We start from the raw sequence: 24,720 nt of genomic DNA on the forward strand, positions 1-24,720 counted from the left end.
GAGCCCAACAACTGGTGCCCCGTGTGAGGAACCTCGCTCTTCTCGCTGATGGGCCAATCGGTCTACGGGTGAGTGTACCCCCATAAGCTATGGGGCAGTCCTTTTCTAAAAATGACCCTTCCTTAGAATCCCTACGCTTCCTTCTGAAGAGCCGCGGTCTTTCCCTCACCGACTCCCAGGCTCTCAAAACATGGGAAACCCTTATTAAAGCCGCCCCTTGGCTGCCTGAAAGTAATCTCTTTGACTGGGACACCTGGGACCGTATCGAACAATTAGTTCGCAAAGCCCATGTCAACCCTCCCGAAGCAGCTGCCCCAAATGAATCCCACCAGCCCTCAAAGGAGCCCGCCTCCACCGTCTCAAACACCACTGGAGACCCCCCTGTTAAACCAAAGAGGCTCTATCCCTCGCTAGATCCCTTTGATGCAGCTCCTTGGCCCCCGGATTTCCAACCCAAATCTCGGGCTGAAGGCCCTCCTACGCGCCCCCCTTCTACTAACCCCTTCCTCCAACCATCAGCGCCCACTCCTCCACCTCCTTATTGCCCCCCCCCCCGGAGCATAGGACAATGTTTTATCCTTATCGCACGCGAGGACGCCTCTTCACTGTCAGCACTGGATTCAGCTGCCTCCACCTTTCGTAACTCCCTTATACGTCCCTACCCTGACCAATATTGACCGGAGCAGGTAGGGACAGCTCTACGCCCCTATTCAGCATGAAGAAGTTACAGAAGATGAGACCTTCCACCTTCAACCACCTTAGAGATTTAAGGGTCAAAATTGTTCAGGGGGGAATGATGAGGGAGCAGGAGGCTGGCTGAGGACAAAGCAAAAGCTGGCGCCTTGCACCCCCCCTTCACCCGCTCCCCTCCATATGTGTAGCATTCCTCAGGCACCCCTGACTGCCATAAAATGATAAATAGCTAACTTGCAGAAATCACAGTCCTGCAGGGTAGGAGTCTCCCTTGGTTTGCAAATGTCCTTGAGATTTACAACAAAGAAGTTACCTTATCAATAGCCCCAATGTCACCCTACCCTCCATGAAAAACTGAAGGAGGCGGAGGTAGAAGGAAAGGTAAATAAAGTTAAATTTCTTCTAAACCTAAATCTCATTAACAAGGATGTTTGATAGCAGGAATGTAACATTCCACCAGGAGACTCCCAATTGTAACCAGGCCTTCAATATCACTGCCTTACAAAAATCCCTAACCTCCCTCTCCGAGGTGGTCCTACAAAACAGGAGAGGGCTGGACCTATTGTTCTTGAGAGAGGGGGGATTATGCGTAGCCCTCAAGGAAGAATGTTGTTTTTATGCGGACCATACAGGGGTTGTTAGGGAAACCATGGATAAACTCAGAGAAAGACTAGCCCAAAGAAAAAAGGATTTTGAATCCCACCAGGGCTGGTTTGAAAATTGGTTTAATCGATCTCCTTGGCTCACCACCTTACTATCCACCATCTTAGGGCCCCTTATTATACTTCTACTAAACCTCTCCATCGGCCCTTGTATCTTAAATAAACTCATACAGTTTATAAAAGACCGCTTGTCAGTAATCCAGACCATGGTACTGACGCAGCAATATCAACTCCTTAAACAAACCGAGCCCCAGACTGAACAGGACAAATGGATATAAGATTCTATCCATGATAAAGAAAAAGGGGGGGAATGAAAGACCCTTCCCCCAGTTGTTAACTAATTAACTGCTCTTTTGCCTTCTTGTAACCGCTTGTGCAAGAATACCCCTCCTCCCCTTGCAATGAAAGACCCTTCCCCCAGTTGTTGACCAATTTGACTGCTCTTTTGCCTTTCTGTAACCGCTTGGCTTTTAGGGTGTGACATTTGTCTCCTGTTTGAACAAGATACCTTCTGCTAATAGCCGAGGCATAGCCACGTAGGCAGGGGTCCGCATAGTCACGTAGGCAGGATGCTTCTCTGCTGAGTAATAAGGTCCAACTCCCCCTCCTCACTCCCCCTTCCCGCCTTTTTCTTCGCGCGCGGGTCCTCCAAAGCCAATCCACTAACACCAAGTAAATTGTCAGCCAATCAGCTCCACCCCACCCAAAACTTGTTTGTAACTGTCTATAAAAATCCTGCACCACCCCAGCCTGGGGTGCTCAGCTAGCAGGAGCTGCTGACCACCCGCAGGTGCCTGCGATACAATAAAGATCATCGGACTCCTGCCCAAGGACCCAACCGACTCCCACCGGGAGGTAAGCTGGCCAGCACTTGTGTTTCGATATCGATGTTCCTGTTCCCCTGTTCGTCTGTCTCGTCTGTCAGTTATCGGTGCTCTGTTTTCTGTTTCGTACAACAACGTTGTTGCTTCGTATTTTGGGCAGCTTGAGAAGGAGTTGACGAACTCGGACTTCTCCCCTGCCACCCTGGGGGACGCCCCAGGGATTAGAGGGGCCCGCTTTTTCGGGGCCCCATTCATTTGTGGGCCACAGGGGAAACTCGCGGTTCCCCTTGGCCGTTTGAATTTGTACTTTCGGTTCTGTACCGAAATCGCGCAGCGTCTTTCTTTGCCGGCTCGTTAATTGTTTTGTGTGTCTTTCTCGTTGCCCTTTGTGTTTCCCTTGATTAAGGTTACATTCTGTTTAAGGGGAGGATGTCTGCCCCGTTTGAATCTGAGGACATCGTACATGTCGGGAGGGAATATAAGAGATAGGTATTAAGAGCTAAAACCAGATTCGGTGAGTCAACTAGTAAATTTCATCCTGACATATTGGATAATAATTATGCAAATAAGCCTTCTTCTAGTGCTTTCTTCTAGTAAACCCAGGTTGCTGGGCCATCCCTAACAAAGGGGACTCTTGCTGTATTTCTCTCTGTTTCTCCTAATAGATGTGGGGGCTTCTCCCTCACTCACTTCCCGTGTTAATGGCTATAACTGGAGCCAACTGGGGTTGGTCTAACTCGAGACAGAGACTATAGGGAATATTCCCAAGCAGCTGCCGAAACTCTCTTTGTTTCGGGGAAGTTTCCCTGTGTTCTCTGGCCTGACTTGGACTGCCTAACCCCTCCCCCCTGGCTGATGGGAAAGCATGGTGTCTGCTCCTCTGTTGGGCCTTATGAGCTCTAAAACCGGGAATCTTTTCTCTGCCTCCTGGCAGCACTTTGTTTACGTTAACCCAGGAGGCAACCGTCCGGCTCCTTGGTACCCATGGGAACCTGGGGACCTTAAGGAGCTCAAAAAGGCAGTATTAGAGGACGGGCCCAATGCCCCATGGACAGAAACCATCCTCCGAGGTCTGGCCCATGCCCCATGTACAGCAGCTGACTGGCGGTCGCTAGCTAGGGCCGTTCTTCCAGGGGCCTTATATATAAAGTGGACAGCCCTATACAAGGAGGAATGCCAACAAATTGCAGAGAGAAATGCTCGAGCCAATCCTGCCATCCCTCTCTTATTGGGGTTCGGCATCACTGCCGGGGTAGCCACTGGGTCGGCCGGTTTGGGCACCTCTCTCCATTTTTATAAAACACTCTCCCAACAAATGATTGATGATCTCCAAACAATAGCGGGAACCATCTTAAACCTCCAGGAACAATTGGACCCCTTAACCACTGTGGTACTCCAAAACCGGCGAGGCTTAGATCTATTAACAGCCGAAAAGGGAGGCATATGTTTGTTTTTACAGGAGGAATGTTGTTTCTTTGCCAACCGGTCGGGTATTGTACGAGACAAAATCAAGAAGCTACAGGAGGACCTAGAGAAGCGCCGCCATGCCCTGATGACCTCCCCCTTCTGGACAAGCTTTAATGGCTTACTTCCCTTTCTCTTCCCCCTCCTGGGGCCCATCCTAACCCTACTTCTCCTGCTGACCTTTGGCCCCTGTATTATCAATAAGATTGCCCAATTCGTCCAAAAAAGAGTGGAGGCCATTCAACTCATGAACGTCCATGTTCAATACCAGAGACTGGCCACCTGTGATGACGAGTCCTACGAGGGGCCCCATCAATAGTCTCACGACCTATGGCGGATGGGATTCCTTGCAGGAACAACCCACGCCAGGTCAGGGACCAAACCCCTATACAGGCATGATATTCAATGACGGGTAAGACCGGCGGGGGACGCAGAGCAACCTAAGACAGGGGGTACACCAAAGCAGTGTGATTCCCCAATGACGGGTAAGCCTGAAGGCCCGCCGCCGGCGACCTAAGACAGAAGTCATGCATACAAAAACAAAAGGGGGAGATGTTGGGCCCCCAGAGGCTAAGATGGCGCCGGGTGGCCTTCTCTTCCGGATCGGGAACCCACATGGCCGACCACAAAGGCGCCAAAGTGGCGGTTTCGGTTTCCCATCAGTTTCGTTTCCCGCGAGTCTCCACCCCCTGCAGGGCGTGTCTCTCCCAACTCCCGCTGACACGGCACATCCCCATTGGCCCCCACTTTGCTGACCTCACTTCCCTTCCCTCACCCCATATAAGCCGCTGCCCTGCTCAATAAAGCGAGATCCTGCTTCGACAGACCTCCCGAGCCCGGTGTCTTCTGTGGGTGCGTTCCGGGTTCGCGACACTCACCATCCCGCTCAGCCCCAAGGAGAGGCCTCCGGCTGGCCCGGGCGCCTCCTCCCCTCGGCGGGGAGCCCAACAGTATGTGTCTGTTTTTATGCCAGTACCACACTGTCTTGATGATCACAGTTTTGTAGTAAAGCTTGAAATCAGGTAGCATGATGCCCCCTGTTTTATTTTTGTTTTTCAACATTTCCTTAGTGATTCAGGGTCTCTTCTGATTCCATACAAATTTTTGGATTATTTGCTCCAGCTTTTTGAAGAATACTGGTGGAATTTTGATCGGAATAGCATTAAAAGTATAGATTGCTCTAGGCAGTATAGACATTTTAACAATGTTTATTCTTCCGATCCAAGAGCATGGGATGGTCTTCCATGTTTTTGTATCTTCTTCAATTTCTTTCATGAGTGTTCTGTAGTACCTCAAGTACAGATCCTTTACCCCTTTGGTTAGGTTTATTCCCAGGGATCTTATCGTTCTTGGTGCTATAGTAAATGGAATCGATTCTCTAATTTTCTTTTCTGTATTTTCATTGTTAGTGTATAAGAAAGCCTCTGATTTCTGTACATTGACTTTGTATCCTGCCACAATGCTGAATTGCTGTATGAGTTCTAGTAGTTTGGGGGTGGAGTCTTTTGGGTTTTCCATATAAAGAATCATGTAATCTGTGAAGAGAGAGTGTTTGACTTCTTCATTGCCAATTTGGATACCTTTTGTTTCTCTTTGTTGTCTGATTGCTGTTGCTAGGACTTCTAATACTATGTAGAACAAGAGTGGTGAGAGTGGGCATCCTTGTCATGTTCCTGATTTCAACAGGAAGGCTGAAAGCTTTTTCCCATTGAGGATGATATTTGCTGTGGGTCTTTCATAGATAGATTTGATGAAGTTCAGGAATGTTCCTTCTATCCCTATACTTTGAAGCATTTTAATCAGGAAGGGATGCTGGATTTTGTCAAATGCTTTTTCTGCATCAATTGAGAGGACCATGTGGTTCTTCTCTTATTGATTAGTTCTATCACGTTGATTGATTTGCGAATGTTGAACCATCCTTGTAGCCCAGGGATGAATCCCACCTGGTCATGGTGGATAATCTTTTTAATGTACTGTTGGATCCTGTTTGCTAGGATCTTGTTGAGCATCTTACCATCCATATTCATCAGTGATATTGGTCTGAAATTCTCCTTTTTGGTATGGACTTTACCTGTTTTGGGGATCAGGGTAATGCTGACATCATAAAAAGAGTCTGGAAGTTTTCCTTTTGCTTCAGTTTTTTGAAACAGCTTTAGGAGAATAGGTGTTATTTCTTCTCTGAAAGTTTGGTAGGATTCCCCAGGGAATCCACCAGGTCCTGGGCTCTTGTTTTTTGGGAGTTTTTGATCACTGCTTCAATCTCATTACTAGATATCAGTCTATTCAGGTTGTCAGTTTCTTCCTGTTTCAATTTTGAGAGTTTATAGTTTTCCAGGAATGCATCCATTTTATCTAGGTTGCTTAGCTTATTGGCATATAACTTTGATAATAGCTTCTGATGATTGTTTCTACTTCTTTGGTGTTAGTTGTGATCTCTCCCTTTTCATTCATAATTTTATGAATTTAGGCTTTCTCTCATTTGTTTTGGATTAGTGTGGCCAATGGTTTATCGATCTTATTGATTCTTTCAAAAAACTGGCTTCTGGTTTCATTGATATGTTCTACTGTATCTCTAGTTTCTACCTCATTGATCTTTGCTCTACTCTTGATTATTTCCCTTTTTGTGTGTGGAGTTGGTTTAATTTGTTGTTGATTCTCTAGTTCTTTAAGTTGTAGAGACAGCTGGTGTATTCTGGATTTTTCAATTTTTTTTTTGAGGGAACCTTAGATGGCTATGTATTTCCCCTTTAGGACTGTTTTTGCTGTAACCTATAGGTTTTGGACCGAAGTGTCTTCATTCTCATTGGTTTCCATGAATTGTTTCAGTTCTTCTTTGATCTCCTGGTAGATCCAAGCATTCTTAAGCAAAGTGGTCTTTAGCTTCCACCTCAGCCCGACCTCAGCTGCTGGGCCTCCAGCTCCGGCTGCTGCCGCTGCCACTTGCACCTCCGAAGCTGCCAGTATCCTGAGGAGACCAGCCTGCGCCACCTCCGCCAAGTCATTTTATAGAATATAGGAATATAGGAAAATATGGGAATATTTTCCTTTTATATGCTATACATATTTAATTGTATGCACCATGGTTTTATATGTAATACAGCAATGCCCAATATTTTATTTAGTTCTTTATCTTATCCAAGAAGGGGCAGAGTAGGATTCTTTTGCAATTTATTTTGTTTTAGAAGTGTATTTGATCACATAATATCTTTTCACTCTTGTGAAAAACACACTCTAACAAGATTATCTCTGATTTTTAAAATCCTTTGGTAGCCATAGAGCAAGCTGATCTTTCTTAAAGTCATGCTAATAAATACAGGCAAGCTCTCTTTACCTACCAATTCATTGGCTCTCAAAGGTTGCTCTGTTATCTCCAATTTCTCACTAGCTGTTTCTGGATGCTAGAACAGAAAATAAATGCTTCCTATTTCTTCCTTCTCCCTCGTTCTTGAAAAAATTAGAGACAGATTACACAACCCTGGCCTTCCCCTGAGTATATTGCTGAAGATATTCAAAAGCATTCTTCAGAAACTTGTGACTGGCTTTGCAGAAGCATCTCATGTTTTAGATAAACTGTAGGTTCCTTACTCTTTCTATAAATCAATTATTTTTTCACTGATTTACATGACAATTTCAGATGGTTGTCAATTTGTACTTTTGCCTAATGAATTAGTCTTAAGCTTCATTACCTCCTCTTCCATATCCCCTGATCTCCTCTACCATAAGCTTAATGATGTACAAAAAACCACTTAAAATATGAAAGGCAACCCACTAGGAACTTCAGGAATCTTTTTATAAACTCAAGAGTTCCTTCAAAATGTGATTCCTTAATAGAACTGACTAGAATGTCCAGAAATAAATCCAAATACAGAGAGGAATTGAGTATATGCCAAAAGTGACATTTAAATCCATGGTGAAGGGATAGTTGAATAACCAGTGTTAGAACAATTAGAAAAATAGTAAAGTTAATTCTACAACTCATACCGGACATGAACCAAATTCCAGACAGAATAGAACTTTAACATGAAAAGTAAAACCATAAAAAAAAAAACTGAGGGTTGCTGGGGGGAGGGGGTTTGGGAGAAGGGGGTGGGATTATGGACATTGGGGAGGGTATGTGCTTTGGTGAGTGCTGTGAAGTGTGTAAACCTGGTGATTCACAGACCTGTACCCCTGGGGATAGAGTATTATGCCTCCATCAGAAAGGATGAATACCCAACTTTTGTAGCAACATGGACAGGACTGGAAGAGATTATGCTGAGTGAAATAAGTCAAGCAGAGAGAGTCAATTATCATATGGTTTCACTTATTTGTGGAGCATAACAAATAGCATGGAGGACATGGGGACTTAGAGTGGAGAAGGGAGTTGGGGGAAATTGGAAGGGGAGGTGAATCATGAGAGACTATGGACTCTGAAAAACAATCTGAGGGTTTTGAAGGGACGGGGGGTGGGAGGTTGGGGTACCAGGTGGTGGGTATTATAGAGGGCACGGATTGCATGGAGCACGGGGTGTGGTGCAAAAATAATGAATACTGTTATGCTGGAAATAAAAAAAATAATAATAAAATAAAAAAATTTAAAAAAAAAAAAAAAAGAGTTTGCTTTAAAAAAAAAAAAAAAAAAAAAAAAAAAGAGCATTCCTGTGGCTTGTTTACTTGAGCTGACATAATTCATACTAAGTAACGTCTTTGTGACAGGTCACAATAAAATTGCGGAAACGTTGGTAGGAACAGAAGGATCCAACTCTTCCACGAAGGCTGGGAAATGGTTTAGTTAGACAGAGGAGGGGAAAATTAAGTTTGATATACACATTTTGTGACAATAATAAGGAGCTATTATGCTAATTACATAATCAAGGGGATAGTAGGAGCGCTGATGGGATCTAAAGGGAGAGAAATTGGGTATATGAAGTGGGACCAGAGGACTCTGAATGTCCAGATGAAGAGTTAACCCTTGGTTCTCTTTTTATTAGGGGAACCTCTGGGAATTTATGAGCTAGGATGTAGGTTTTCTTAATCATTATTGACATTTTGGGGCAGATAACTCTTTGTCATGGGAAGCTAGCCCTGTATATGACAAGGTGCTTTGCAGCATCTCTGGTCTCTACCTACTAGATGTAAGTAGCATCTTTCCCTTGACAAATTGTGACAACCGATAATGTCTCCAAACATTGCCAGATGTCTCCTGGGTAACAAAATTATCACAGATTGAGAATAACTGAGCTCTAGGTGACAGAATAATTGGTTATTAAAAGGACTGTTCAATGGTGGTTCAATGGTGGACTGTTCAATGAAAAAGGTCGGCAGGACAGGAACCTAAGAGAATGTCTTAGAGACTATCCCAGTACTTTAAGTATGATACAGTGTTACAGTAAGGGCCCCTAATAAAGGACAAGTCCTTCTCTCTGTGATCTTGTATAGTCCCTTCCCACATTGAGGGTATTTTGGCTTGCCTTGTTGGCCATGTTGGCTTTGCTGGCCATGTTGGCTTGCCTTGATCAATGGAATTCCAGCAACTGTGACATAAGCTGAGGCTTGAAAAGCATTTGTGCATTGGGCTTTAGCCTTTTGGAACATTGCCCCGATGTAACAAAGCCCATGCTAGCCTTTTGAAGACATATGGTCCCCCTAACAACCAACACCAACTTCCAGATATGAGTGAGGCCTTCTAACACCATGCAGCCACAGTGAAACCACTATGACTACATAACCTTAGGCAAGCCTGCAGAAAAACTACTTACCCAACCCTGCCCGAGTTAATGACCATGAAATTATGAACAAATGAAATGGTTGTTGTTTTAAATCACTAAGTGATTGTTGTGTTGTTATGCAGTGGTAGATCACTTAGACTGGGTTTGGAGTAGATCATTACCACAGGAAATGAAAAGATGTGTACACAAGACATTTGCAAGTATCTGTATTTCTTGATGACTTTTCAGTAAAGAAACTCAGTGAAAGGGCAAAGCAGGTAAAAAAATACAAGAATTTAGAAACTGAGGGCAATGGTCAAAGTGAATTCAGGAATGAAGTTGCAGGAGCAGTCTTGAAAAAGGCACTTCTGTCTAAGCAGTTAAAAAATTAACTCTTCTATTTTGGAAACTACAGATATTTAGTAATTACTAACAGTATAATGATAAAAATACTTCAAGGGTTTAGTTTAGGGCGCCTGGGTGGCTCAGTGGGCGGCTCAGGTCATGATCTCAGGGTCCTGGGATCGAGTCCCGCATCGGGCTCTCTGCTCAGCAGGGAGCCTGTTTCCCTCTCTCTCTCTGCCTGCCTCTCCATCTACTTGTGATTTCTCTCTGTCAAATAAATAAAATCTAAAAAAAAAAAAAAAAGGTTTAGTTTAACAAGTCTATTTCTGAAGCTTTAAGGGCATCATCCAGCTAGCCACTCCTTCCCTTATATGGAAAAATCAATCTTTAGGATAAATAGGAAAGCATATAAACTCAAAATCAATAATAACTTATATTGCAATAATGATAAAATTCATTTTGATTTGTTAGCTGTCCACGTGAATGGAACTATATTCACTTAGTAATTAGACTGCTAAGATCAGGGCCTCTAATGGAATGCCTCTCATAATTTACCAGTTAAATTTATAGATGATAATTATCAGTGATATTTATGGCTTGATAGATGCTGAGCATTGACTCTGTTTATTGTACTATTCAAGAATTAACAGTTCCTCAGATGGTTAGCACTTAGTCTTATGTTTAAGAACACCAGCCTGGAGGGATGTCTGTCAAATCCCTTACTTTATTTTAATCATAATAAAAAAAAAGTAATAAGCAATGAAGAAAATCCAGAATGAGATAAAAATGGAAATACAGAGCCATAACTAAAAGAAATGGCTGTACATAAAGTCTAAAGCATGGAGGGAATGGATAATGTAAATAAAGTAAAAATAACCCAAATGCATTATCACAGGCTATTAGAGTCACTGGAGGGAACATATGCATAAGTCACATGACAGAGTGAGGAGGGTCTCTTGGAAACAGGGTAAGATTGAAAAAAAAGAAAGATCAAAATGATTGAATTTTTAAGATCTTGTACCCATTAAGCAGTCAGTATTAAAGAACCAACAGCACTGCTGAAATAAGTTTAAAATCAAAGGGTAACATGCACTTGGACATAAGATTTCCCTAAGGTTTATCTAAAACAAAACAAAACAAAAACAAAAACAAAAACACCCTAGTTTTTAACTATCGCTGCCTGCCAAAAGATTTTTTTTTTTTTTTAAAGATTTTATTTATTTGAGAGAAAGACAGTGAGAGAGAGCATGAGCAAGGAGAAGGTCAGAGGGAGAAGCAGACTCCGCATGGAGCTGGGAGCCCGATGCCGGACCCGATCCCAGGACTCCGGCCGGGATCATGACCTGAGCGGAAGGCAGTCTTCCAACCAACTGAGCCACCCAGGCGTCCCTGCCAAAGGATTTTGATTACTAATTCTTTCTCAGGTTGTGGAGACTAGGACTGAGAAAAATTATTCGGATGCAGGGATCTGGATGATCTATGTGATTTCTGATGTGTATTAACCAGTTAGAACTTCACCTTGGGAGGACATGCATTAAGGAAAGCCAGTAAAATCAGAAAATGGGGTGTTCTGGTAAATTTCGTAGATTAGTTTGAAAAAAAAAAAAAAAAAAACTTGTTAATGCAGACGTTTACCAGTGTTCGGAATTACAAGAGACTGAAATACGCATAACGTTAACCAACTTGGAGTCCTACCCCTATCTTCCTTTGCTCTTTTTGTCCAGGTAGCTTTGCACTCTCCTGCTAGCTCTTGGCTTTACATGAGCAACCAGTGTTTTACTCCAAAGACCCTGGCAAAGACTGCTGCAGCCTGGTTCTGGCCCGGTGTCCCAAGTCCAAGAGGCCCCACCCGTGCTCCACAGGCTTGAGCCTGGCACAGAAGGGACAGCGACTCCGGAGGTGTGGGAGCCCGAGCCAGGCGGCCCTCCTACCTGGCTGGGCCGAGCGCCGCCGAGCGGAAAATGTGAGAGCCGCTCCGCGGGGCGCTCAATCTCAATCTCCAGAGGCTGCTGCTCTGCTGTGTGCGGAGTCCCGCTCTCCGCCGGAAACGGCTGCGTGCGGGACCAGCGTTGGAGCGCCCCGCCCCCGGCCCGCACAGGCGCCCCCCGCCCGGACATTCCTGCAAGCGGCCCAACCAGCCGGAAGATGCTGACATGCCCTGGCTCCCGGCGGCAGCAGGTGGCCCTGGACTTCCCGCCATCACCGCTGCCCGGGCGGGCCGCGCGCTCGGTCGCGCCCCGGCGCCGGCTGGGCTACCCTAGCCGGGTGGGATGGAGGCGGACGGGGACCGGGAGGAGCTGGCCCACCTGCGCTCGCTCTTCGCTGCCTGCGACGCGAACCGCTCGGGGCGCCTGGAGCGCGAGGAGTTCGGCGCGCTGTGCGCGGAGCTGCGTGTGCGGCCGGCGGACGCCGAGGCGGTGTTCCAGCGGCTAGACGCTGACCGCGACGGCGCCATCACCTTCCAGGAGTTCGCGCGTGGCTTCCGTGGGTCCTGCCGCGGGGGGCGGCACCGAGGCTGGGCTCCCTGGGAGCCCGCGTCCGCCTCAGCCCGGGTGGGACCCGACCCCGAGGACAGCCAAGAGGACGAGGGCGACGGGGACGCGCTGGCAGCCCCCTGGGGTCGGGCGAGCGCCGGCCAGGCTTGGCAGGACTTCCAGGCGCGACTTGGAGACGAGGCCAAATTCATCCCCAGGTGCGTGTGTGGGTTGGCGGGCGGGAGGTGAGGAGGGTGTTACCTGCCCTCACAGGTGCGCTGGCGTCTCCCTCTTAACCCGCAGAGTGAGCAGACCTACCGGACCCAGCTCTTCTGAGTTGCTTTTCTCCATCCAGCTATTCCGAGGGGAAATTCCCTAGAGTTGAAGAAAGAGAGTGCGTTCAGAGTCAGGGTTTGGGGAGAAAGTTTCGCTTGCTCACTTCTGAGCCTTGCAATAGTCACTTTATTAATTACCAGGGCCGCAGTGAAATCCGCAGCATCAAGAGTTTGTTCCCAGACAGAGTTTAGCAGCGCTCTCCACATCTCATCGCACCTTCTAGTAAGCTCCCCTCCCCCGCTGGACCCCAGAGCTGTGAGCTGCGGATTGTCAAATTGATGTCCCTGAGATGTAGTAGTTCTTGTATTTGTTGTTTTCCTACAACATAGAAGACGAAACATGTTGGGCATTTGTGTTGGTTGGACTTACATACTCACTGATACCTACCATGTATTAGGCATTTTACAGAATTCGTTCATTTAATTTTTGCAACAACCCCGGGATGTGGATTTTCTCATTTCTAATTGGAGAAATTTATAGACCCAGAAGTATAGACCTGTAAAACATTAAGGAACTTGACTGATTAATGAAAGAACAGGGATTTGATCCCATATGCTGTTGAACTGAAAAACTGTCTTTTATACAATGGAATAAACTGATAAAGTTATATAATAAATTCTCTATGGCTCTGACAGAAATGATATCAAGTTACTAACTTAATTCTCAGGGGGAAAGGAAATGCCTGCAGGGCCAGGCGTGGAAAGATGCTTAGGTTTTATGCAAGAGTAATTTGCGTCTGTGCTTTCCTTCCTGTCATGGTGTGTGCCTTGAACTGCTGTATTCACTTCTTCCTCAGACACTCGAAACATGTTAATGCTGTATAATGTATTCCTGCTCTCTGTTTGGATTATGGTTGAAAGGCAGCTTGCATATCTTAGACATAAAACTCAAAACCACACAGCCCTGGGAGGATCAGTGGTCTTGCTCACCCATCACAGCTTGAACCTGCTGGCTTGGGAGTCCCACCTCCTCCTCCTCCCAGCTCCTCCCTCCTGTTTGGAGAGTAAGGCATGGAGAATGACTCACTGCAAGTATGAGAAGGATGGTGGAGAGAAAGTGGGTGTGATACTCACCTTTTCTATTACTTACAAATGAGTTAAAATACAATTTCTCCACTGGGGAAGTTGTAAGCATCACTACAAACTATATTCTTGGAATTATCTTTTATCTGTAACTTGGTTTAGATCCAACTAATTACAAAAGGCAACAATTTTAAGAATCAGGGAAGGTGAACCCACGCGATGTTTTACACACGAACCTACACACCTATCTACTTTTCACAGTTGTTAAGTCTCAGCAGCAAATATTTGATACTTAACCTTGAAATGATTAGGATGGTCTTCTTAGTTTAAGTATAGAAACCAGGTTTTAATATTACTGGTGATCTTGTTATTATCATGATGCCTTTCCAAACTCTTCAAAGGTTATTAAATTTAATGGGCACCAGTGTCACCTGGTAGACTTGTATTTTAAGCCACACCCCCTTGTGATTGGAGATTTAACAAGTACAATATTTTCCTTCCTGTGCTTGTTCAAGTGGAAAAGAACTAAACTGAGTTGCTTCATCTGATTGTTACCATGGCAGCTAGTAACTGTTTTTGGTAAATTCAGTTGCTTCTATTCCACTTCCTCCTACAGCTGTTCACCTTCCCTTCCTCTCATCTGAATGTGGTAAAAATCGTTTATTATTGATAATGCTGTTGGCATTATTTCAGCCAAATTAATTCTGCAGACGTTAGTGAGTGCTTATTTTGTGCCGGACACTGCCGTAGGTCCTGCCCTAGGTCCCTGGGGACAAAGAGAAGGATGGGATGGAGTTCATGCCTTCAAGAAGTTTATATGTGGGTGAAACATTTCTCAAAAATTTCATCAAAGAACATTTAAAGATAAGAGGGTTATTTGCAGGAAATTCCATATATAGCGAACATAGCCCAATAGTAACTAGGAGCTGCTTTGAAGCCTTGAGTTTTTATTTTTAAAAAGTTCATGTGTTTGTTCATTTTAACTCCATGATATATTGGGGCTTATTTTAGCATAAAGTATCACGTTTTCCTCCAGTGGGGAAATTGTTTCTCTAGGAATGTGTGCCATTTCATCGGGTGGCTTTTTTTCTCATCTGGCACCCCTGGTGGCTTCTTGTCCAGTGCTTATCCAGCGCGTTTTCATGTCCAGGTTGAGAAGATTAGTTATCAGGTATTAGAATGTTTGGCTCCTATAAGGCAAAATGTCGTAGTGTTGACAGAATTTCTAGTTGTAAAACCGATCAAACTTCTGGTTTAAAAATATTAAACAGGTTTGGGTTAAACTCCCTAGTCATCAATATTGTGGTCTTAGAGAAGAAATAAGGTTGCACTGTAAAAGGATGAAAATGGTCTCTGGGATGTGTGTCAACTGACTCTTCAGTTGGTTTTTTTGTAGAAGATTGAAAGACTCCTTCCCCTAAAGGGGAATGTCTTCAGTGGTCAAGCGACTGTTAGCCTGAGCTAGGGAGGTGTAAATCTTCTGCCGGGGCAGGATGGCCATCACCACTTCCTGGTGACCTGGAATTAGGTCAGCCAACAGGTGAAACCACAGTGGGCAAGACAATGGGGTTATAGAAGAGAATTCAGGAAGGAAGATTGTGCAAGGCCAAGAACACTCCATGAAGTGGGGAGAAAATGTTGGGTCAGAGAGAACAGACTTGTAATAACCTAGTCTGGCCAATTTTTTGTGCCGGGGTGTTATGAAAGGGAGTTTTGTACCTAGTAGATACTTAATAAAGGTGCTAAGTAAATGTTTGCAAAATGAACAGAATAAACTGATGTTCTTGGATTCCTTGACTCATATACTGAGAGTGCAGTTTATGGTATGTGTATTTTCTTTTGTTGATTCTCCTTTTTTTTTAAATGTTCTGCTGTGACCTGGTCATCGTGTTCCAAGTTTGACAAGAAAGGAGGGAAATTTTGTGTGTGTGTGTGTGTGTGTGTGTGTGTATGTGTGTGTGTGTATAAATATTTTACCAGGGTAGTGGGATGGCAAGACTCTCACCTTTAGTTGGACCTGAAGTTTTTCAGAGTTTTCTGAACTCCATCTTTTGCAGTTGTAAGGATTATCTATGAATTGATTTCACTTCGATAAATCAAGTTAGAACCGCATATTTTTCACAAACAGAATCACAAGGATCGGCTGGCACGAGTGCCACCCTGGATTTGTGTGTGGACACAGGTATGGCCACAGTGGCCAGATCAGGGACAGACCCAGGCTGGTGCTTGTAAGGTAACAGGCGTTGGTGTGATTGGTGACCTGCCAGGCAGGGCTAGGCTGCCACCGTTGTTCAGACACCAAAATCTGTCCCCTCGACTCAGCTGTTTCTTTTGGTTTCTGATCTCTTCCCCCCAGCCCCATACACAGTTGAAGGGGAGGCTTTTCTGTTGATCATGGAGAAACTGAATTTAACTGAGAAGAACCAAAATTACCCACTTGTGAGCAGTGTATGGGTTGTCAAAAACGGTGTACTTCAGCATATTCGTGTAACTGTAGTGATGATTATAAAAATCAGGAGAAAAAACTCAGTGGCTGAACACCAATCCCACTTAAGCAGCACATTTTTAAAACAAGTAGCTCCAAGTAAGCAGAAGGATAGTTTCCACACTGGTCAGGGTCTCTTTTACATTTCCCCTCTCAGGTTCCATGTTCGCCCTTTCCAGTCTGATCGCCTTTTTCCCTAATAACATGGGTTATTTCCCTAACACGGGTTATTTCCCTAATAACACAGGTTGCTTCACGAACCCCCTTCTCTTCCATGATGTGCTTCCTTAGATGGGAAGGCAGAGGGCAGGTAGAGGCAGAGAAACAAACTCAGAGGTCTGGAGACGTGGAGCAGGAAGGGTGAGGGGAAGGGAAAGACAGAGGTCAACAGACAGATGGACAGACTGGATAGTGCCTCAGTTTCCCGTCTCTTTCCACTGAACGAGTTCATTGCCATGAGCCACCTTGAGATGGGGGAGGCAAATCAGCTCTGCTCTACTTGATTTTAGCTCTTGAGTATCCTCAGAGTGTGAGCATCTTGATGCTTTGGATGGTGTTTGTAGTATACATTTTTCACTCAAGTGGCAGGAACATTATCTGGTGTTCATCCAAGGAGGTACAGACTTGTTCCAGCCTTGAGGCATGGCAGTGAGTTGGACCCCCGGTCCTGGAAGAGGATTAAGCGTGTATTTGCCAATGTGTGATATTTACCTCTGGCTCTGGCTTTGGGATCTCTCAGTGTTCTAACAACATTCATTCCAGAATTCTCTGCTTTTTCTGAGTTCAGAAGTGGGGTCTTTATAGATACATATCTTGTAACTGTTGTTGGTCTGCTGCTTTTCCTTTTTTCCTCTGGAGTGTATTCTCTACTATAATTCTGTGTGTCATTACCCCACTGCTGAGTAGAAGCAGCCAGTCTGTTGAGAAGACCACAGCTGTGCCTTGGACCTTATGAGCCTTGCTCCTGGGCTCTGCAGTAGTCTGTACATGGCTTGGTTTTTATGAGCTCTACTTGTTTGTGGTCCCTCCTGGTTTTGATATTTGAATTTTATCTCAAAGTAATAATTTCCTTTTGGCCTCCTGGCCCCAGAAACAAGTTCTGGCCATTCCATCCTTGGAGGATTATCTGTCTGGCTGGATGGTTAGGGGCCCTGCTCAGACTGTGAGGTTCAGTGTTTTGTTGTCAAGTTCTTGATAAGAGATGATTTATCCTGCCCTTATGGTGTGGACACAAAGAAAGAGGCTTAAAGTGGGGTATCCTGGGAAGACTGCCTCCCAGGAACCACAGACTGTTCTCTTAACTGTCTTTTAACCTGAAGTTTTGATGACTCCTCTCCTAAATCACTGATCAAACTCATGGTCCTACTACTCCTGTCACTTTGAGAATGGAGACGTTTTTGCCTGTTTCTTCATTTCTGTCTGGGTTACATAATCTTAACTTCATTTGGAAAATGGAAGTAGCTGAATCAGGCTGATCTGTCTTGAATGGAGGTTTGGAGGCTGCCAGAAATGGGACCCTGTCGGGGATGAGAAAAAGATTCCAAAGCCTGGGTTTTTTTTCCTTCTAAAATGGTGTATAGAGTATACATTCTTACTTCATGGGTAACTTGTTAAAGCTTGGGCAGCTCCCCATTGCAGTATGTAGTTGGACGGGAGAGATGGGAACAGATCCCTCATCATGGATATTCAGGCTCCTTCTATCTGAGGATATTAGTCTTATGTCAGGTTGTAAAATAGAAAGCAAACACTATATTCCAGAGGAAAGTTGTCATGGGGGAATATATGTATGACACATGATCTCCTTATTAGTTCCTCAAAAAGGAATTCCATTGCTTCAACTTGTAAATACTTGGGATTTCCCAAATTATAATTGCGTTTTGTCAGAGCCGTTATAAAAGGAGCACAGTGAATTTTGACCCTTAAGGGCTTTGTATGTCTTATAAAAAGATCTACAGATGCAGTAGTTTGGACATGTTCCTTCAGTTCTTTCTCTCATGCACCTAATGTGCCTGCCAGCATCCTAGGCACTAGAGAGACTTTGTAGACTTGACCCTGACCTCCAATGAGTGTATTGTCTCAGTTTCTTCAGTCGATGGGAGTTGATACCTGAAGGACCTGGGATTACAGTATAATCAATGAAACTATACCTCCTGGTGTATACCCCAGCCTATGCACATTTGTGAGTGGTTCTCAGATCAGGGGCTACAGACCTTTTGGGGTCTTTACACGTATATTTGGGAATCTTAGAATACCGTACGTTATTGTTTTAATTTTGATGAAATAAAATACAAGCTAATTTGCACACATTTGGAATCATGTGGATGACTCGTGGCTTACAGAAACTCCTATGGTCATTGTAGCATTATTTACTGTAGCCAAGAGGTGGAAGCAATCTAAGCACCCATTGACAGATGATTGGATGTTTGATACCTACAATAGCATATCATTCAGCTTTAAGAAATAAGGAATTTCTACAATAGGCATCATAGATAAGCCTTGAAGAATTACACTAAGTGAAATAAGCTAATCACAGAAGGACTAGTAACGCATGATTCTATTTATATGAAGTATCCTTAGTAGTCAGACTCTTGGAAGGAGAAGTAGAAAGGTTTGTGTAGGGGCAAGGTGAGGGGAGAATGGGGAGTTGTTGTTTGATGGGTATCGCGTCTCAGTCATTCACGATGAAAGGAGATTTGCTTTACAATAATGTGTCAACAGTAGTGTCCTGTAAAAGTTTTGTGAAGAAGGTAGATTTCCGGGGTGCCTGGGTGGCTCAGTGGGTTAAAGCCTCTGCCTTTGTCTCAGGTCATGATCCCAGAGTTCTGGGTTTGAGCCCCGAATTGGGCTCTCTGCTCCGTGGAGAGCCTACTTCCTCCTCTCTCTCTCTCTGCCTGCTTGTGATCTCTGTCTGTCAAATAAATGAATAAAATCCTTACAAATAAATAAATAAATAATTAAAAGAAGGTAGAGTTCCTGTATGTTTCTCACCACAAGAAAAAAACTTAAAAGAAATAGGAAATTTTTTTTAGAGATGAGAAATTGGGAAGGTACCAAAGTTCTATGTCTTAGCTTTTGTCTTTTGTTTTTGAGCTGTCCCAAGTACAGGTTCTTTCAAGCTTTGCCCCTTTAATGTACCCTTACTTGCTGTTTGTGGGTGAGCAGGCAGAAACCCTTGAGATAATGACACATTCTCTTATTTATTCATTTAAAAGATTTTATTTATTTGAGAGAAAGAGCATGAACAAGGGGGAGGGGCGAGGTTGCTGGAGAGGCAGACTCCCTACTGAGCAGAAAGCCTGATGTGGATTCAGGGCTCTGTCCCAGGACCCTGAGATCATGACCTGAGCCAAAGGCAGACACTTAACTGAATGAGTCACCCAGGCAACCTGAGATGACACATTTTAAGGGCACCATCCCTACATATAGACACACATTTCAAGGGCAAACACTCCATTCAATTTCAATTTTTTGGAATTTAGTTTTGGGACATTTTATGAGAAGGTTCAACCATGAAACCCCATTGTGATTATTTACAATTATAAAATTATGGAGTGTGTTCAAGTGGCTGTTTTGTTATAGTGATGTCTTTGATCAAGAATGTTTTTTAAATGTCTGGATATAAAGAAAAAAACACAAGTGAGTTATTCATTCAAAAACCCACGTGCCAGGGTGAAAGTGTCGCCTGATGTCAGCGGTGTCAGCCACTTCGAAATTCTTGCCTCCACAGACCAGAGTCTCAGTCTGTTCTGGGCTGGTCTGGACGAATTCCAGAAGAGTCACCGGACATTTGCTTAGAATATCCATGTTTGAGGACATTCGTATGTCATGTTTTCTGACAGAAGTGTTATAAACCAGTGTTAGTGTTTGTGACGCAAAATACTTTTTCTTTCCTTCCTCAGGGATACATGGCACAGCACATACCTCTGTCTGGCAGATAGTGTTCCCTTCGGGATGTTAACAAATGAATTACAGTGCAGGCATTCTTGCTCGGACATGGTGCATGCATTCCCGAAAAACGTAATATTCTGCAAACACATCGGACATATGAAAAAAAAAAAAAAGGGATGGGGCTGACCACTCAGTATTGTACACCTTTGTAATCAGAGCACTCAAAAAAACAGTAACAATTCTAATAAGGTACTAGGACAATTTAAAAAAGTCATGTTAGAGTCTTAATAGACACAGAAATATAATAATCTAGGAATCCTTATAGATAGTTTTAAAAAATAAAAATACAGGATTTTGTAGTTAATTTTTTTGAAGACGAAGGAAGCTTGATGAGGAAGGTGTGTAGGTTGTGGCTGCTGAGTTATGGGGCGAAGGACAAAATGCATAAAGCTCTGAGAGAACCAAGACAAAGCACGTGGACAGCCTGTGCCAAAAGGAAGGCCCCATATCAAGTGGATGTTGTGTCCCACACTGTATTCACCTGCTGTCTGCTGCTTCAGCTTTGGGAATGGATGTGCATTTGGTGGCTGTTACTGGGTGGGAGGTGGAGGCACTGCATTAATATGTTGGGAAGTACAAGTTCTACTTAAGCATCACTCACCTATGAGCTAAATAATGCTCTAGGAACACAATTGTGGCAGAGCAGTCCTGGTCTTGAGTATGGATTCATGAGGGGCTAGAGCAAGGCACAAAGCCAGGATCTTGAGTGAGGTTGGTTCCGTGTATGTAGATTTGGAGTCTTTGTACTGGTGAAGGGATAATGCATCACCTTGTGGCTAATAGATTACAGTGAATAATCTGTCTCTAGGCCAGTGAAAACCTGGCAGTCCACAAAAGTCTGCATATCTTTCAGACAGGTTGTTACACTCCTAATGAGCCCTGGCAACAATTAAAAATATTCTTAGCTAGTTGAGCATTTAGGCCTTAAAAAGTGACCTACTCTGCCCAATGACACTTAAAGTTCTTGCTCAGCAGCTGAAAAGTAATTCAGTTCTTATTGAATTCAATTTATTCAACTGAGTAAGTTGAATAATCTTTTTTTAACTCTTTTAGGCAGTGCTAGCTTGCATATGCTGTGAAGCTGGTAAATTTTTGTGTGTGTTTTTAGCACCAAAGCGCAATGATTCAAATCACCATGTTATTTAGGGTTCCCTAGAGAAACAGAAACAATAAAGTGTGTGTGTGTGTGTGTGTCAGAGAGGAAAAAAAAATACTTTAAGGAGTTGGCTCATTGATTGTGGAGGCAGGTGAGTCCCAGCTCTGCAGGGGGGTAGACCAGGAGGCTGGAGACCAGGGAAGAGTCAGTGTTGCCCCGGAGTGTGATGGCAGTCTGCTGGCAGAGTGCCTTCTTCCTTGGCGGAGGTCAGTCTTTATCTTACTGTCTTCAGGTAATGGAGTGAGCCGTGCCCACATTATGGAGGGTAATGTACTTTACATAGAGTCTACTGATTTAAATGCTACTCTGATTTACAAAATACCTTCACAGCAATATCTGGACATGCATGACGAATACTTGAGTACAGTAGCCTCACCAAGTCGACACATAAGATGAACCACAGCCACTAAGAAACTTTTTCAGATATTCTCAGTTTTTGAGATTACCTGAGTCTTGGGAATCAGTTTTGAAAAGATCAAAGAGCATTTTTAAATGCTTCTAGGCTATAAAATATGTACCAAAAAACTTTCAGTTATTTATCAGAATCTAGAAAGATCCCTGTACATCTCTTGTGCCCCCTTCCAAATGCTGAAACACTCCAAAACAATATACCACATTTCTGTGGCAACTTTAATGTTACTATCATTTTTCTATCGGCCGAGAAAAGGCTTGCCCTCCATGTATTTATGGCTCTGAGATGGGCCCTGAAGAAATGAGCTTATTTTTTATTTCTTCCTTTTTTTTAAAAGATTTATTCATCCATTTTAGAGAGAGTGGGAGAGAGTACATGCACGATCGAGGGGAGGGACAGAGAGAGGTGAGGGTGAGAAGTAGACTCTGTGCTAGGTGGGGAGCCTGATGTGGGGCTCAATCCCAAGATTCTGAGATCCTGACCTGAGCTGAAAGTAAGAGTCATACACTTAATCACCTGAACCACCCAGCTACCCACAAATGGGCTTATTTTTAAAGCTCGTCTCAACCCCTCCCTCCTTACCCTGCAGTCCCACTCTATCTCAGTATCTCTAAGTCTGAACTGAGCAGCTGACAGAAGCCACCAGCATTGCACACTGCAGCCCTTGCCTGAGCAAACCATCGCTTGCTTGCTCACTTCTTTCTTCCTTCTCCTCCTTCTCCCTCATCCCCACCCTCCCTCCTGCAAATGCTGTGAGAAAGACATTATGCCAAGAAGTCCAAAGGCTGAAGTTTTAATGAGAAACAGTAGGAAATTCCTTAGAGTAGGGACACGTTCTTTCTTTACCATTTCCAACCACTAGTTTTGGTTCCTGAGTTGGTAGTTGCTACCAACGATGCAATTTGAGAGGCTTAGGGAAGCCCGGATGTGTTCCACCAGATAGAGGTCTTAAAATTCAGCCATAAGAATGCCAGTGGTTCCATGCTCATATTCTTTTTTTTTTTTTTTTTTTTTAAAAGAAATCACATGTAGGTAGAGAGGCAGGCAGAGAGAGAGAAGGGAGGAAGCAGGCTCCCTGCCGAGCAGAGAGCCCAACGTGGGGCTCGATCCCAGCACCCTGGGATCATGACCTGAGCCGAAGGCAGAGGCTTTAACCCACTGAGCCACCCAGGTGCCCCCCATGCTCATATTCTTAGAATGAAGCATTTTTTAGTTCATCAGCAGACACTGCTTTTAAATCCCATCTTTTCTCAGGCATTGCTGATCAAGGGCCTCAGACTGCAGCATTGGCAGCACCTGGTAGTGGTTCTAGAACTGCAGACTCCTAAGCCCCATCATAAACCTGTGGAAGGACCTGTATTTTAACAAGGTCCCTTGCTGATTTGTGCATGTATTAGAGTCTGCCAGGGAAATGAGAAGTGATGGAATGGGACATGGCCACATTGGGTTGGGAGTTCAGTATGAAAAGATAGAAAAGATCCAGAAAGAGCATGTTGAAGACGTAGAAGGTAGCAAAAGTGAACTTCATGTACTCTAGAATTCTGCCTTGGGTTGCCTCTGGTTCTCTGAAATCTGAGTTGTGAAGCATTCATGACTGAAATTACCCTGAAGATAAGTAACTGATAGTTCACCAAGGATATGTGTGTATTTTGTGAATGTATTCTTCAAAGACAGATAGAGCACAGTGCACAGAGCTTACCTGCACACACCTTGCTGAATCTTCCCCGACAGAACACTCCCATAGTCAGCATCCAGAACAAGAAACAGAACATTGTACCACCTCTGCAGAAGCCCTCAGTGCTCCCTTCCAATCCCTGTTGTCCTCACCACCAGGTTAGTCATTATCCTTTGCCTGTTGTTGTTGCTGTTGTCACTGTTTTTACTTACATAGAGGGGCTCAAACAGTGTATTTACCCTCCTGTCCCCAACCATATGTTCATGAGCTTGGAGTTGTACATCTGTCATTTCCATTGCTGTAGTGTATCCCTCTGTGTGAAGATATGACAGTTGACCCATTTCTCTACTAATGGTCATTTGGGAAATTTCTGCATTGTGGCCATTACTCCTAAAATGAGCAGCCTGCCCCATGTCTTTTGGTAAATGTATGGACACATACAATGCATTGCTTTTAATAATTTCAAAATAATTTAAGATTTCCTCGCTAACTCATGGTCATGATCGTGAAGCTTTCATCTTGGGCTGTAGTATAGCGATACGCCATGTTTGCAAAGATGGTCATTCAGCTTGGCTTTTTGGGTTTCTGTATACATTTTCTGTTTTTTCTGTAAGGCTGCTAAGTTTTATTTCATTATTGTCCATTCTTCCTTTCTTCCTCGGTACCTTGTCTGCCAAAGATACACAAAGCACATGATCCCATATTTTAGAATGGTGTTTTCAAACCCCTACAGGATTATTCCTGTACCTATAGGTTATTCCTGTACTGAGCAGGGGTGTCTCAGAGGCTGCTTTTCATTCTTTCTTGCTTTTCAGCCTTCTTTTGGATTTTTCTTGGTGCCAGATCCTTGAATTTTAGGTGGCTGGGGTACTGCTGCCATTTTGAAATCATTGTCATTGTTTTTTTAGTCTTAATAATTATTATTCCTGTGTTAGCCCCTTTTCCCCTCTGCTTATTTTGAAAGTTCCTCCAAATAGACATGATAGTTCTAAATTATCTTTGTAGAAATTATGCCACTTAGATAAGCATCAACATTCAATTATATTATTATGAATACATGTGAGAAGTACGTGTCTAGCCAAGAGTGGGTGTGGGCTTATGCTTGGATGAACCCATGGGAGTCTGGCAAGGTGTGAGCTTGCATCTGTCTCATTGGCCCCCAGCCCAACAGATGGTCACTGAAATTATTTGTAATGCTTTTTTTATGAGTCTTAAGGAAATGCTACAAAAACTATTCATGGAGGTAAACAGATACTACAGCTTTATGGGTTCTCCTTGTCCACTCAAATGAATTATTATAATAACAACTCTATTACGGCTCCTTCTTTAGTATTTGGGTTGAAAGCAGCCATTCAACATGTATTAACATTTTGTGTCTGGGTTTTGTACCAGTTGCACTGCCCAGAGGGGATGTTATCCACACAGATGAGAGCGGAGGTCAGTTCATGCCACAGGGAACCAGAACGGCAAACTAGGGGGGAATAAAGGTTTGGGATGAAAAATATAAACTGAGATAAATGTAAATACACAGCACATT

General features: G+C 43.9%; 1 pseudogene; it reads left to right on the forward strand.

Annotated features, from left to right (window-relative positions):
- Positions 1-11,778: 11,778 nt before the first annotated feature.
- LOC116570499 overlaps positions 11,779-24,720 on the forward strand; it is a 69,401-nt pseudogene continuing 56,459 nt past the window's right edge.

The sequence above is a fragment of the Mustela erminea genome, chromosome 12 (assembly GCF_009829155.1).
Source record: "Mustela erminea isolate mMusErm1 chromosome 12, mMusErm1.Pri, whole genome shotgun sequence".
NCBI lineage: Eukaryota > Metazoa > Chordata > Mammalia > Carnivora > Mustelidae > Mustela > Mustela erminea.